General features: G+C 33.4%; 1 protein-coding gene across 5 annotated transcripts in view; it reads left to right on the top strand.

Annotated features, from left to right (window-relative positions):
- The window catches only part of Ncc69 (sodium chloride cotransporter 69), an 86,475-nt gene that overhangs the window by 9,958 nt on the left and 62,010 nt on the right, over positions 1 to 14,507 (top strand). For 2 of the 5 annotated variants that reach the window (XM_067790656.1, XM_067790650.1), the window contains exon 1: positions 3,946 to 4,143. The exons of 1 other annotated variant lie outside the window; for it this stretch is intronic. The gene's annotated coding sequence lies outside the window, so the exon portion shown is untranslated. Of the gene's footprint in view, positions 1 to 3,932; positions 4,144 to 4,281; positions 4,486 to 14,507 lie in introns of those variants that run through there. 2 more of the 5 variants (XM_067790651.1, XM_067790652.1) reach the window with 2 other exon arrangements.

Raw genomic sequence — 14,507 nt, 5'->3', positions numbered from 1 at the left:
AATGTGGAACAGGGTTGACTCTAGAATGTGTTTGTACGATATGGGTATCAAATTAAAGGTATTAATGAGGGTTTTAAAGGAGTGGTGGTTGTTGTTTTTCGAGATATCGCCATAAAGGTGGACCAGGGGTGACTCTAGAATGCGTTTGTAGGATATGGATATCAAATGAAAGGTGTTAATGAGTATTTTAATTTAATCCTTAGTTCCATAGGTGGATTACATACTTACATATTTACTGGAAGCTCGGAGTGTAAACAGGGCCGATTAACAAGTAGGCAGCATAAGCAGTTGCCTAGGGCCACCGATTTTAGGGGCCCCCGAAAAATTTAAAAGCTCTCTAAAATTTTCTTACAAACATAAAATGTGAGTGAAAGAAAAATATAATCAGAACCGAAAATAATTTTTACCCAAATAAATAAAACTCAATTGACCGCATTCAAAAGGCGACGACCGACAAACTAGGCAAGGTTCCTAAAAAGGACATTTTCGACTCATTTTACAAATTGTATTAGCGTGCAAAGAAGTGTATCGAAGTGAAAGAAAAGTATATTGAATGATAAAAAGAATTATCTCAAAATGTACACAGGTTGCTTTTATTTTAAAAAATTTCGGAACAGAGGGTGTAGAAGCCTTCAACTCCATTTTGACTGCTATGCGTTCAGTGAGTAAATCATTGCAAAGTGAAAAAGCCTGATTTGAAAACGTGTGCTTTTTTGACGGATCATTAGAAAAGAGTTCAGTTTCATTCCGTGAAAAGTTCAATGATTTCGAGGAAAAAAACAAAAAAATTATTTATTTTTTACTAATAAATTCTAAATAGGTTATACAGAAATCGTACAACGTATTCATCGTAGAAAAAAACAACCTAATGACGGAAATGCTCCAGAAGTAGAATTTTCGCCTCGCGATGATTTTAGGACAAAAGGTTTCCTCGAAATCATCGACAATCTTCACAGTAAAAGTATATGGAAGTTTCGGAGAGATTTGCATTTCTCATCAACTTTTCTCTAAGTAATGGAGACCTCCACGAAGTTATAAATAACTTAGTTCGTTTTTATTCTAGAAATTTGGAAGAATTTTTCATTGAAACAATACGTGAACTCCAGATACACTGATGCACAAACAACTAATAGTCATTTGTATAAGATTCTAATGGAAGATCAATTAGCCGATGTATTTCCTAACACAGAAATAACTCTTCGGATTTTTATAACATTAATGATCACAAATTGTTCAGCCGAACGATCCTTCTCGCAATTAAAAAGAATCAAAGCTGCTGAAAGAGCTACAAACGCGACAAGAGCGACTCGAGATGTTAGGTATACTTTACATTGAGTCAGATTTATTGAACAAAATCGATATTGAGAATATAATTGATGAATTTGCCGAAAACAAATCTAGAAAACCACATGTTTAAAATAAAGACAGTAATTTTATTGAGTTTGTATTTTTTAATCGAAAAAAGAAGGAACGGACGTGGAAAAAGGGCCCAAATTGATGGTTGTCCTGGTTTTATAACGACTACCGACCACTTCTTTTAAATTATATGAAAATATTTGGAGAGGCTTTCATAACAGAAGTACACCCGAAGATCTTGCTGCAGACGTACAACTTGTTTTTTGTTTAATTTCGACATGTTTCAATGTTGCTTGCCCAGATATTTGCACAATTGAAACCAGAGACATTTCGTTAGCTTAATGTGAAAATATCACTTTTTACGAATTTTACAGGAGACGGAAAAAAAATTAATAATTATTGAAATAACCTCTTTTTTCAAAACTGTGAATGAGGATACCTTAGTTTTAATTCTTTTGAGGGTAGAAGATTTAAAAAAGATAAATAAAAATCATGTATGCTAACCCAGCAACTATTTTTTGACTTAGCACAATTTCCGCACTCAAAACTAATTTTTTCTCCTGACTTAGCACTTTTTACTCAATATGTTTCCCCATCACTCCTCCCTTTAATGATTGAAATATAACACCAAAACTATATATTTCACAAAAAATACTATTTATTTGTCAAACTATTCCTAACGGTTCTGATCTGGACTCTTTTGGTGGATGGCGCACAGACAATAATTTATTTTTAAATTCAAACAAATGCTGTGTTGTGTCTTATTCCAAAAAGACAACTGCCACATACTTTATCTACAAACTAATTCTAAATCTCTTAATCGCTATCAAGAGAGTAAAGACTTGGGTGTACTTTTTGACTCCAAACTCTCTTTTTCTAGTCACATTGACTTCATTGTTTCAATATTTGTTGCAATCGTTGGGTTCAGTAGACGTAATACCAGTGACTTTAAGGACCCTATGAAGTTGAAGCACTTTATATATCCTTGGTCAGAAGTGGTCTTGAATATTGCTCAATAATATGGAATCTTTTCTATGAATCTAACTCCTATAAAATTGATAAAGTTCAAAGATTTTGTATAAAAATTGCTTTACGTATGCTTCACTGGCCAGAAGGACCTCCCATCATATACCAGCAGGCGCAAATTGCTTGGTCTTCAGGCCTTGCATTACACTCATGCTTGCCTATAATGTATGTAATAAACTTTAGCACGAATTGCTCTGATTTATCTAATTTGTTCATTCCATATATTCCACTGCGCGATCTTCGGCATAATAAATTATTTATCGAAATAACTCATAAAACGAATTATGCTATGAATGAACCTATAACTAGGACTAAGTATACATCTAGCAAATCGATTTAGTAGTGTTATTAATTTTAATAACAGCTTATATATGTAAGTTTAAGCTTGAATTGTTTCATATTTTTAACTAGTCAGTAAGAAAGCATGTAGATATCGACATGTAAGAATTGAAGTAGATTATGGTCAGCGCAAAGCATTTATCAAACACCAAAGACATGTCTCAATTGGGTGAACCCAATTACAAGGGGTTGTGTTCGCATCCCTCTCAAGAGGTTGCCAGCACAATATATAGTTTCTCCAACCCAATTGTCAACCTCACCTAACCGTGGCGAATCCTGTTTCATTGACAGCCAAGGCTCTGGCGACCCCAAGTTCCTCATGGAACTAGGGGGTGGGGAGGGCGGAATGGCCTAGAAGGTTTAATGTGGTTATATAAATCGTTCCCGAGATGGTCGGGCTAGTACCTTAATAGTGCTTCGTTAACGGGATGTACCGGATCTATGTATATCCGGCAAAGGTCCATCAACATCGGTAACACTCCCCAAAGCCTTCGGGTAGTATCTTTATCGTTAATACAACAACAACAAATTGACAGGTTGACTTAGCACATTCTTTTTAACAGCTGACTACTTAGCACATTTACACATCATTGCCCACAGCACGTAAAAATAAAAAATAAATTTTTTTTTTTTTTGTGATCGATGTATTTTGAATTCAGTTTTAAAACTGCATTAAAATACAATTTTTCAAAAAAGTGACAGCATATTTTCACATTAAGCTAACGATTTCATATATGATGGGTAAAGCTAGAGCCTCCTCTATCCATAGTCGGGCACAGTGCACACAATTTTTAGCGCACTAAGTATTCCACTATCACAAAAAAATGTATTGGTAGTGGAAAACATTTTAATGACCACCAAACAGCTCTGCACAAATAAAGCTTAAATATTTTAAATATTTTTTTTTTTATTTTGGTAGTTTTTATTAGATTTAGATGCAATATTCAAGTGGCAGCACGACAAACATAAATTCTCAATGGGTTAGATGATTGCATTTCTGGTTGTACTGATCGTCTCACCGCTGATTGTGCTCTTTCCAATGGATAGGTAATATTGGGTGTTGAAACTGTGTATATGTGTGCCTACACTTATGTACGTATGGGAACGAATGCATGTATGGCTGCTATGATTGGCGGTGAGTGACGAGCATTTTGTTCTAGCAAGCAAGCGAGCGGGAACTTGTTTAATAGCCATAGTTTTATATGGTGCTGGAGGTCTTGTCTTTTCCAGTCTTCGAGTGGCTCTAAATGAGTAAAGTTTTATTGCGCGGAAAAAAATCTTTGAAATATTCCTTCAACCAAACGAAGTAAACAAAAAATATATCTGAAATTTTATTAATTGATGTTAGATATGATGTTAAACTGTTTTAACTGATGTGAAGATTACGAAAAACAAAGTTTTCTTTAATTCAGTGCTCGAAATGTACGTAAATACAAACAAAAATATCTGCAATACTAAGTTTTGCTTTAATATCCTTTATATTAAAATTAAATAATCAAATGGACAATTTTAAAAGCTGAGGTACACGCAAATAGTTGCCAAGTTTTTTTTTTTTTTCAGTTAAATCAACCGGATTTTATTCAAGAATTAAAGTTTTTCTCTTCGTTGTACAAATATTCGCTAAGAATAACTTGATGCGCTTTTTTAGAATCGTTTGCAGAAGTGTTTGTACGTAAATTTATACAGACATACATACATATGTGCGTTTGTGTGTGACGCATATCCTGGTTTACATCCGGTTCTGGTGACGAAGACGTGGTGCAAGTAAATTTATTTACATATTGTAAAGAAACAATTTTGTATAAGTGTGTGTGTGTGTGTGTGAGTGCGAATTAATTTCTTCCGTTACTAAATTAAACTGGGGAAGCCAAAGGTCCTAGCTGACAGAAGAGCAGAGTGCGATCGTTTTTATTCATATACATACATACGCTACTACATATGTATGCATGTAGCACAAGGTGTCAAAAAGTTGATAAGAAATGAAGCGATGAATACTAAAATTAAAAATTCATAGCCACTATTCACAGAAAAAATAATAAACTTTGTTTAAAATAAGAAAAAGTTTACGATTTTGTGATTTTTGATAATTATTATTTAGTTTTATAACTTTTGTGTGTAAAAATAATTAAAGAAAAATTAGCCTTCACTTCTTGTTTGTGGTTCTGGCATGCGATTAGCACGTTTCTTTTATTTTATTAATAAACACAAAATTATTTAATTGTATGTTTTGTATGTTTTGGTGAGTTGATACATGAAAATCTTAAATGTTGGCTAGATATGTTGTGCATAAAAATTTGCCAATAATACTTTGCAGAGGTATGTATATATGGGGTATTCCATCCCATTTCGACCAATTTTGAACCCGACCCCTTTAGAATTGGCTGAAAGTTTGTCTTCTTTTTCTAGCATACGAAAGACGTTTTTCAGAATTTTTTAAAATTTTTTCATCCAACTCAAAAAAAATTGTTATGAATTTTTAAAAAAACACCGTTTTTGTTTTCAAAATGCTATAACTTTTTCAAAAATTGACCGTTTGGGATCTTTTTTTTTTTTAAATTTGTTTTTAAATGTACTTTTCGAAAAAAATACGAAAAAAAATTTAAAGTTTTTTTTTTGTAATTTTTCAGTTTTTCGAGATTTTTCGAATTTCGCCATTTTTTTTTTCTCATAAAAAACTTCAATCAATTCTGCAATTATCCCCACTAATCCCGGAGTGGGCTTATTATTATTTTTTTTTTTTATTTAATTGAAAAAAAACTTAAAAATTTTTTTTGCATTTTTTCCGAAAAGTACATTTAAAACCAAATTAAAAAAAAAAAAAAAAAATCCCAAACGCTCAATTTTTGAAATAGTTATAGCATTTTGAAAACAAAAACGGTGTCCAACTCAAAATAAGGTATAAATTTAAAAAAAAAAACGGTGCTATAACTTTTTCAAAAATTGACCGTTTGGGATATTTTTTTTTTTAATTTGTTTTTAAATGTACTTTTCGGAAAAAATACAAAAAAATTTTTAAAGTTTTTTTTTTCAATTAAATAAAAAAAAAAAAAAAAAATCGACCCACTCCGGGATTAGTGGGGATGATTGCAGAATTGATTGAAGTTTTTTATGAGAAAAAAAAAAAAATGGCGAAATTCGAAAAATCTCGAAAAACTGAAAAATTACAAAAAAAAAACTTTACAATTTTTTTTGTATTTTTTCCGAAAAGTACATTTAAAAACACATTAAAAAAAAAAAGATCCCAAACGGTCAATTTTTGAAAAAGTTATAGCATTTTGAAAACAAAAACGGTGTTTTTTTTAAAATTCATAACTTTTTTTGAGTTGGATGAAAAAATTTGAAAAATTCTGAAAAACGTCTTTCGTAAGCTAGAAAAAGAAGAAAAACTTTCAGCCAATTCTAAAGGGGTCGGGTTCAAAATTGGTCGAAATGGGATGGAATACCCCATATGTATGTACATTAGACCGGTCGAAAAAATAATTGCGGAGGTCCGCTCTGAGCTTCAAGCTTATGTTTAGATGGTCTCGGAAAATTAAAATGTTTTTTATTCTTAATTAAATTTACTGCTAACTTATAATAACTTTCAAAATCGAGGTATACAGTTAGTAGTCTTGCAATCGTCTTCCTGAGTTGAGTCAAACTTTTTTGTAAACAGTTATAAGACTGCAGCATTTTAAGCCGTGTCACATACGTTTCCGCACGAATTTAGTTTTTGGGTTCTCCTACTTTTCAGTATAAACTCTGTGAATTATCTCATTCAATTCAAATGGAACCATGCTTTTCAGGAATAGCTATTTATTGGGAGCAAAATCGGTAAAAGCTCCGTCACATAAGCAGTTTTTCATATGGATGTGTTTAACTGAATGTTATGCATTATGAGTAGATATATTTATGGAGAACGGTAGATTGAGCGACACTGGGGCCACCTGACATGAAAAAGTAGCCAACTTGCAACTTTTGTTGCAAGCAAAGCATAAGAAGAAGAATTTGACACATGCTTTGCAAGTGAAATTATTTATCCCACTCGTTGGTTACTTTCCTAACATTTTTCGCAATTAAAAACTGCAATATAACAAATGAATACGACACAAAATATGTTAGCAAGTATATTTGTTGTATAGGGAGAATGTTTATAACAGTGCTTCGCGAAATTTTGTATGTAAGTGGGGAAGCGAAATAAACTTCAATTGCCAAGTCCAAAGTTCCTTCATATTTATAAACGCAAGATCTTGGTTGATTGTGGCGATGTTACTGGAATGCATCAGCTTGTGTTAAACTTAGCTATATGAAAAATTTCATTGTGCCGCGGCCTTAAGAAAGAAGTTATATTTCAAGTTTGCCATGGTTTCCTATTAACATATTGGTGATTGCTGAATGTCCGTTCGTACGTTTTATATCCCACAAAATTATTCCAGGAAGTTAATTTCATTAGATGCACAAGATTTTTTAAGGAGTATTCAGACCAAACTACTGAAAGTTATTTTGGTATATCCCACTTACTTAAAATTAAAATATTTTTCAGCCATGTGTTCGTAGTTATTTATACAGTTTGATGTGCATATACATGTATTTAAGACAACGTACTTTAGGACAGAATTTAGTGGTGCTAATGCTAGTGGTAGTTTTAAGTGTCAATGGTAAGAGCGTTTAATGTGGAATAGGCAATGATATTTTCAGGCTATAGCCATCTTATAAGATGATACAGAACAGAAATCCTTGGCTTAGTCCTTACATAACATTTGTTGTTTGAATAGATCAAATTCTGGAAACTTTAAAATTAAACTTTAAAAATACTGTCAAAATTGTCTCTTGATATCCGCAATTTTGCCTCATGAGTTTTTTTGATTATTTCTCCTCGCCAGATAATAATATCGGGCAAACGATAAATAGAAAGAGTTCTGGGGGTTGGCGCCAGGGTGCTGAAATGGCAAAACATACTATAAACGTGTATACCGATGGCTCCAAATTGACGATTATGATGAATACGGCTTAAATATTTGTTGTAGCCGCCAGCGTATCAGTCACTAGTACTTATTTAAATATTCTATTTTATAACCGTTATTTGTTGGCGGCCGCCGTGGAGAGGTGGTAGCGTGCTCCGCCTACCATACCGAAGATTCGTTGCTCAATTCCCGGACAAAGCAACATCAAAAATTTGGAAAGAAGTTTTTTAATTAGACAATTTTTTGATTTGGCAAACACTGAGTATTAAAATTGAGAATTAAAAACGTCTTAATTACGATTACTTCAATTGATTAATTGTTAATGGCCAATATCTTTACAATTATAATTGACCGTTGGGTACCAAGCCATGCCAGTCAACCCGGCTTCGCGATAACTGACGCCAGAACGATATTGAACATAGAAGCTGACACACCGTCGATACGGATAGGACTCTAAATAAAAGTTCACAAAAGAATGACTCGAAATTGTTCCGGCATAATTCTGACTCTTACCATGGAAAGGAAATGTTTTTGTTTGTTAGTGAGAAACAACCACTGTTCATTATAGAAACTATGCCGCATATTCATAGTCAAAACTAGATTTGTAGGTTCTAAATTAAGTTGCAGCTTTTTTGACACACAGCTCATGAGAAACTATGTGTAAAAAGCTGCAGTCAAGATAAGAAAAGCCAAAATGTTGAGCGTTCGATATCGAATCGAAATATCGAACCAACAAGTGTAGACTATCATTTTAGGAAACTCCATCTTTGTGTTAATTAGATTAGTCCACCAGATAGGAAGGAAGGCCAATGTATCTGCAATTTTTTCGTCACGAAAACTTTTTTTTTTATTTCAAAACAAGTTAAAAAGACTAATTCATCTGCTATACAGCTACAGCCCTAATAAAGAAATAAAGTCTGCACGGGACTGTGCCACAAATTTTACCGCGTTGCAGAAATCAAGAATGTTCAGTATAAAAACGTGTACATAAGTATGTATATCAAGAGAAAAAATCGCTTCCAATTAAACTGCGTTTATAAGGGATATTATTGTGTTTTCAAATGGAACATGTCTATTTGTAATGAAAATTAGTTTTCGTGACGAAATTACATAGGAAATGGAGTCGAAAAACGTGTTTAATCTCTTTAAGTAATAAATTCAGAACTCTTGGTAGTCGATTAGTGGTTTTGCAAAAGTTGTTAACTAATAGAATCGATTATCATTAAACGACTAGTTGTTTGCATTCGTTTAGTGACAAATTTGACTATTCTAACATTTTTTGTAGTGTCATTTAATGCAAAGGTTCTGGTGTAAACAAAAGTCCTAAATAATATCTCAAAAACCAGAACTAAATTAAAAAATCTGACTAGATATTCAGATCTAGAGAGCCAAAGTATCTACTCATTCTTGGCCTGGACTTTTTCAAATTAAGTTGTCCATTTTTATTCCTGTTCTAAGTAATAGGAAGGCATTGAGTTTTTAGCTGAACCAAAGTGGTACAACTTTAATGTATTTATTTGTACATACATTTATATGTACATATACAGTTTTAGAAAGCTATTCAATTTCAATTTTTTTTTTTGCATTTGTTTGGAAGCACGTAGCGATAACATTTAACTATTGACTTTTTTTAACTCGTGTCTAGATGCACAAAGCAGGTGTCATCTTAAAACTAATTTACGAGTACTGAGGGTGTGCAGTTAGATATATATTTATACATTTTTACTTATTTACATACAAATGTACATAAAAACGCTAAACTATAAAAATCTATAATTTACTGCTAAACTTTCTGGTTGCATATTATTGTTGTACATTAATTTATTTTTACTATTAAGTTTTTAACGGTACCCAATTTGCTATTTTTTTGCTATTTGGTTTGTTCGTTTTAATTTTAACCTCCGATCAATGCTAGCGTTATTATTATTTGAACAGATAACAACAGATAAAAACGACCATTAAATGAGTTTATGTCAAGCTTATCGGTTTTAGGTCTGTTCCTCGTATGTGCTTAGCCCACTTTGATTTGAACCAAATATACCACAAAGTTGCAAGGTAGTCTGACTTTTAAATTAATTTTTTAGTCAGCTTAAGGTTTGGCCTCAAATGAGTTGAGTTTAAAGGTCGGCTGGCTTATTACTTAGGGTTTGTTAGTTATTTAGATTTTTTTCAAGCTATTGGATACGTCAGACGTTCTCCCTCCCACGATTCATCTATCCCTATCTTCTGCTAATTCTTTCTCCCTCTGTCATTTTGACTTTCTCTGGGTTCGTCTATCCAAATTTCTAGCAGGCCGTGTCTTAAATAAAAGTATGCGAACCATTATTATAGGAGAATTACAAAAAGTCACATCATAAATTGAATGTTTTCGCGTGGATGGGTCCCTTGTCTAACCTCACAATGTAGGTAATAAGCTATTGATCTATGCAATCGCATCCTAAATATAAATTTTTATAATTGACCAGTATCTGGTCTAGTTCCAGAAAAAAAACTCAACAGGAACACTATCTGGATGTCTATACAGCTATCTTAAAAAAATCTATTGAGTGTAGTGTAAGTAAGAGTGTAGTGGGAGGGTTGGTTAGGTGGATCTGGAAGGTCAATAAAGACCTCGTATGGAATTAATGTGTTCATAGTGTAGAATTGGTTCGACGAACAATCAGAGGAACCCAAATCAGGAACCAATCGCTTATTTTATAAAATAACTCCGCCCTCTTGGCAAATACCAGAGGTTTTCTAGGACCTAGCTTAATTGCTGCCTCGAGATCTGGCAACTCTACCGCCCCTAATAGCTGGAGCTTTGACCTGGCCAGCGCCGGACACGAACTCAGGATGTGCTCAACCAGTGGGAGAGCGTACATTTAATTTTGTCTTTACCATACATTTAAAATCTTCAGCAGAGGTGTGTGGTACTCAAAAGATGTATACGTCATTTGATCTAGTTCAACATCTGATGTGATGGAATGCTCTCGGTGAACGTATGTTTGAACGGATGGTTGACAGCGAACATACACGCAAACTACCTATTTTGAAATAAGAAAGGAATTAATTACTTTTTTAGGCCAGAACGAATGTACATAAATATTTCAAAACTTAATTGCAAGTAAGAAATATTTTAATCGAGTGAGTCGTTGGTAATTTATAGTTTTGTTAACTACAATTTTATGAATTTTTTTACACATTTTAGCAATTTGCCATGCCTCTATTACAGGTTCCTTCACATTATAACGAAACAAGTCAATTCACTTACCTAAGCTTTTAAATGTGAAAAACTGTATTCACATCAGAGCTTTCTGTGCGGATTTATTACATTAAACCGAAATTCAACTATTTTAATTTATAAGAACTCTAGATATCTTCTACATATGTATGTACAAACGATAATTGTTAAAAAAACTTTCATGCCGTGTCTGATGCTCAAAAGCACAAGAAAATGAAGGGATTGAAACCATTGAAACTTACACCAAAACAATCGAAAGAACGATTTGAGTCAATTGGTTTACGATCCACTGTTTCTGTTTGTATTTTCAACGCACTGATGTTAAGTTTATATTCATATAAAGGAAACGGTGAAACACTTACCCTCTTTGATCTTTCAACCACCAAAAAGCCTTAAGTGTTTTTTATAAGCAAAAACTGGAAATGTAATGTAGTTCTTTCAGATTCTCAAATGGTAGTCAGACAAGGTCATTATCAACCCCTGCTTGTGCGTTAATAAAATTTACTAAGTTAATACAAATCTGTGCCAAAGCGTTAAAGTCAACTTAACTTGAGTAATGAAAAAATGACTTATTAAACAAAACTATTAGAGACTCCGCAATACTATTTGTGGTTTACCTCAGCACTATCTGGCTTTTACAAAATTTTATTAGTTATAATGATGTAGCGCTAATTGCCTTTCATAACGAAATTTTTGTTAACTTGAGTTAAGTCCTTCTGTCATATTCTTGAAGAAAAAATTCAAATGATGCTCCTTGTATATTTGTAGAGGAAATCAATATCATCAGCAGACTTATTTTGTCAATATTTTTTTATCGTTGTATGAACATCAGGCAAGATTTACATAGAATTCTTGTTATGCTTTGACGCTTTAACAACGCCGTAATACGGCCCATACATGACACAAAAACCTTGCGCAAATATAAAACGACGAAATTTGTGCAAATGAAAATTTTTACATACACGGCTCAAAAACACTGCGCAATATTCATTTTTAAAGTAGCGCACCAAATGAAACATGTATTTTAATTGTATAAAAAAGGCATTAATTTTATAACTATTTATTTTCCACAGTGCTGGTAATTCACGGTATTAGTCGAAAAACTCGCACAGAAGCATTTATTTTCCATTGTATTTATAAAATATATATTTTAATTGCAAGACCAGCTCAAATCATTGCAGCACTGCGCAATATTCATTTTTCAACTACCGCAACAAATGAAACATGTGTTCTAATTGAATAAAAAATTATTATTTATTATTGAATTTGTGTGAATTCCTGTTACAAGCTAGAGATGGTCCTTGCGCCTTCTATATTAACATTTTTAAGCAATAATTACTGATGTTATATTATCAGGAACCACAGGTAAACTGTGTAAGATTCACCACACACGAAGAAAAAAGCATGTGCAATATTTGCAGACATGCGTAAATATCAAAATCGTTTTGATTTTAGCGCAGTTTTCTGCGCAAATAGCGCAACCAGTGCACACACCGGGCAAATCCTTGTGCAAATTGGTAATTGGCACAAGGATACTTGAGCCGTGTAATTGGCGTATAAGTTAACTACATCCTTAACTTTTTACCTCGCTTTACATTCTGCAAAGTTTGTGTGGCAACATAAAAGCGCTGCCTTCCACTGAACTGCTCTGGCAGGCGAATCAAAGCAAAGAAAAATAAGGAATATACAATATATACAGGGCCCGTATTACGTATTACGATCCGTGATCGAAACTCATTTTTTAAATCACAATACATAGCTCTTGAAAGGTGGATCGGATTAATGGCATATTTGAACTAGCGACAAATAGTACTCGTTAGATCCATTATTTATTATAATTTTTAAAAAAGTTCGACAGTATCATATTTACTGCTTGAGTGAAAATGGTTTTCAGTCACTGATCATAACACGTAATAAGGGCCCAGGTCTCGCGTAAGCTAACGAAACAGTGATCAAACACTATCTTCGCAGTATAGAGGGATTTTTCTGCCCGGAGGTAGATGGCACTAAGGCCTATTTATCCATGCTGGTTGAAATTTTGACGGGATACTTTCACTGAAGCTTCGGTGCTGTTGTCTATCCTTTGCTGGTCAACGCGAAAATTTATCCGTCTCGGCTTTCGGGGATGCAACGCAATATAATTAAAGCTGACTACCGCTTTTTTTTTATTGGTATTGTAGCGGACCTCTATGCGATCCAAGTATGTCTGTCCTTATTTGGGCCACTGGGATCTCACTTAATAATAGTTTCTGAAATTATTTGGCGGACGTCATTAACTACAGTAGTTTTGAAAGACTGATGGAAAAACCAAACGATTTTTCATAGTATGCCGGGTGAAGCTCCCTACTTACAGACACCACCAGAAGTTTCCTTATAAATTTGCCTAACGACCATCTACATACATATCGGAGAACAGCAAAAATCGAACACAACAACGTTCGATTACATTCGGCAACATGATCGTGTTCAATGATCCAACTTGCTTAAACGAACATAATCGACATTGATTTAAAATCAACAACTTCCCTGCAAAAATCGCGAGTACTCCATGCATGCATGTATGGAGTACTCGCTATCGACCAAGCGAGTGCTCCAAAATTCACCACAATTCATACAAAAAATATGGTCCAATTAACATTGCGATGTCCTCGGACTGGACCATATACTCCAGCTCAGCATTACATCAGAGTAAGCCATGGAGTACCCACAGTCCAATAAATATCGTGTAGTGATTACAATCGTCAAAAACGAGCAATGATCGGCTTACAATATGTTCGTGTAGAAACATGAGTTGGTCCATTGCTGCATTACAGTGGAGTATAATGGTAAGTACTTCAGTGGACCACATGATCCAACGACTTTTGCAGGGTTATTGTATGCGTGAATATAATCAATTAAGGCGTTTGCTCGTTTGCCTCAACCGCGATTACATTCATCGGAACGAAAAGGCAAATATGAAAACTCCATGCGTCTGAATATTTGCATGATTCTTCTGCCCTTACGTCACGGCGTAAAGCTACATATAAACATACATATAAACATTGCTCACGGTTCTGTTTGTTTGCCGAACTAAACGATACTAATTATCGTGCTTTGATTTTATTCTCCACATTTAAATAATGTTAAATTTACAGCATTTTTTCGAAGTACACATTTCCTATTTTGAAATATAATGCAAATTTTACATTATTTTGCATGTTGTAAACACATTATTATAATGTAATATCTACATTTTTTTTTTCATATCAAAAACACATTTCAAAAATGTAAAATCCAAATTATTTGATAAATAAAAAATAATGTCTTTTTCACATTTTAAAATTTTTTTCTATTCGATCAGTTTCTTTCTTTTGAATTTTATATACGTATACGTTAGATCTCATGCATAGGCTCAAAAAGCATGAATGCTACTTATTCCTGAAGGAGGTACTTGATTTTTTTTTTATCAATTTATCTATGATTAATATTACAGGAATGCGATTCTGTGGCTTTTCCTAATGTTCACATGTTGTTGAAAATCTTGTGTACGCTTCCAGTAACAACGGCAACGAACGAGAGATCTTTTTCAACTCTTAGGCTGATTAAAAACTATTTGAGAAACACGATGAGTGAAAATCGATGGA

The sequence above is a fragment of the Eurosta solidaginis genome, chromosome 5 (genome assembly GCF_040869045.1).
Source record: "Eurosta solidaginis isolate ZX-2024a chromosome 5, ASM4086904v1, whole genome shotgun sequence".
NCBI classification, from domain to species: domain Eukaryota; kingdom Metazoa; phylum Arthropoda; class Insecta; order Diptera; family Tephritidae; genus Eurosta; species Eurosta solidaginis.
Note: the sequence above shows the minus strand (reverse complement) of the source record. Positions and strands in the feature narration are given on the sequence as shown.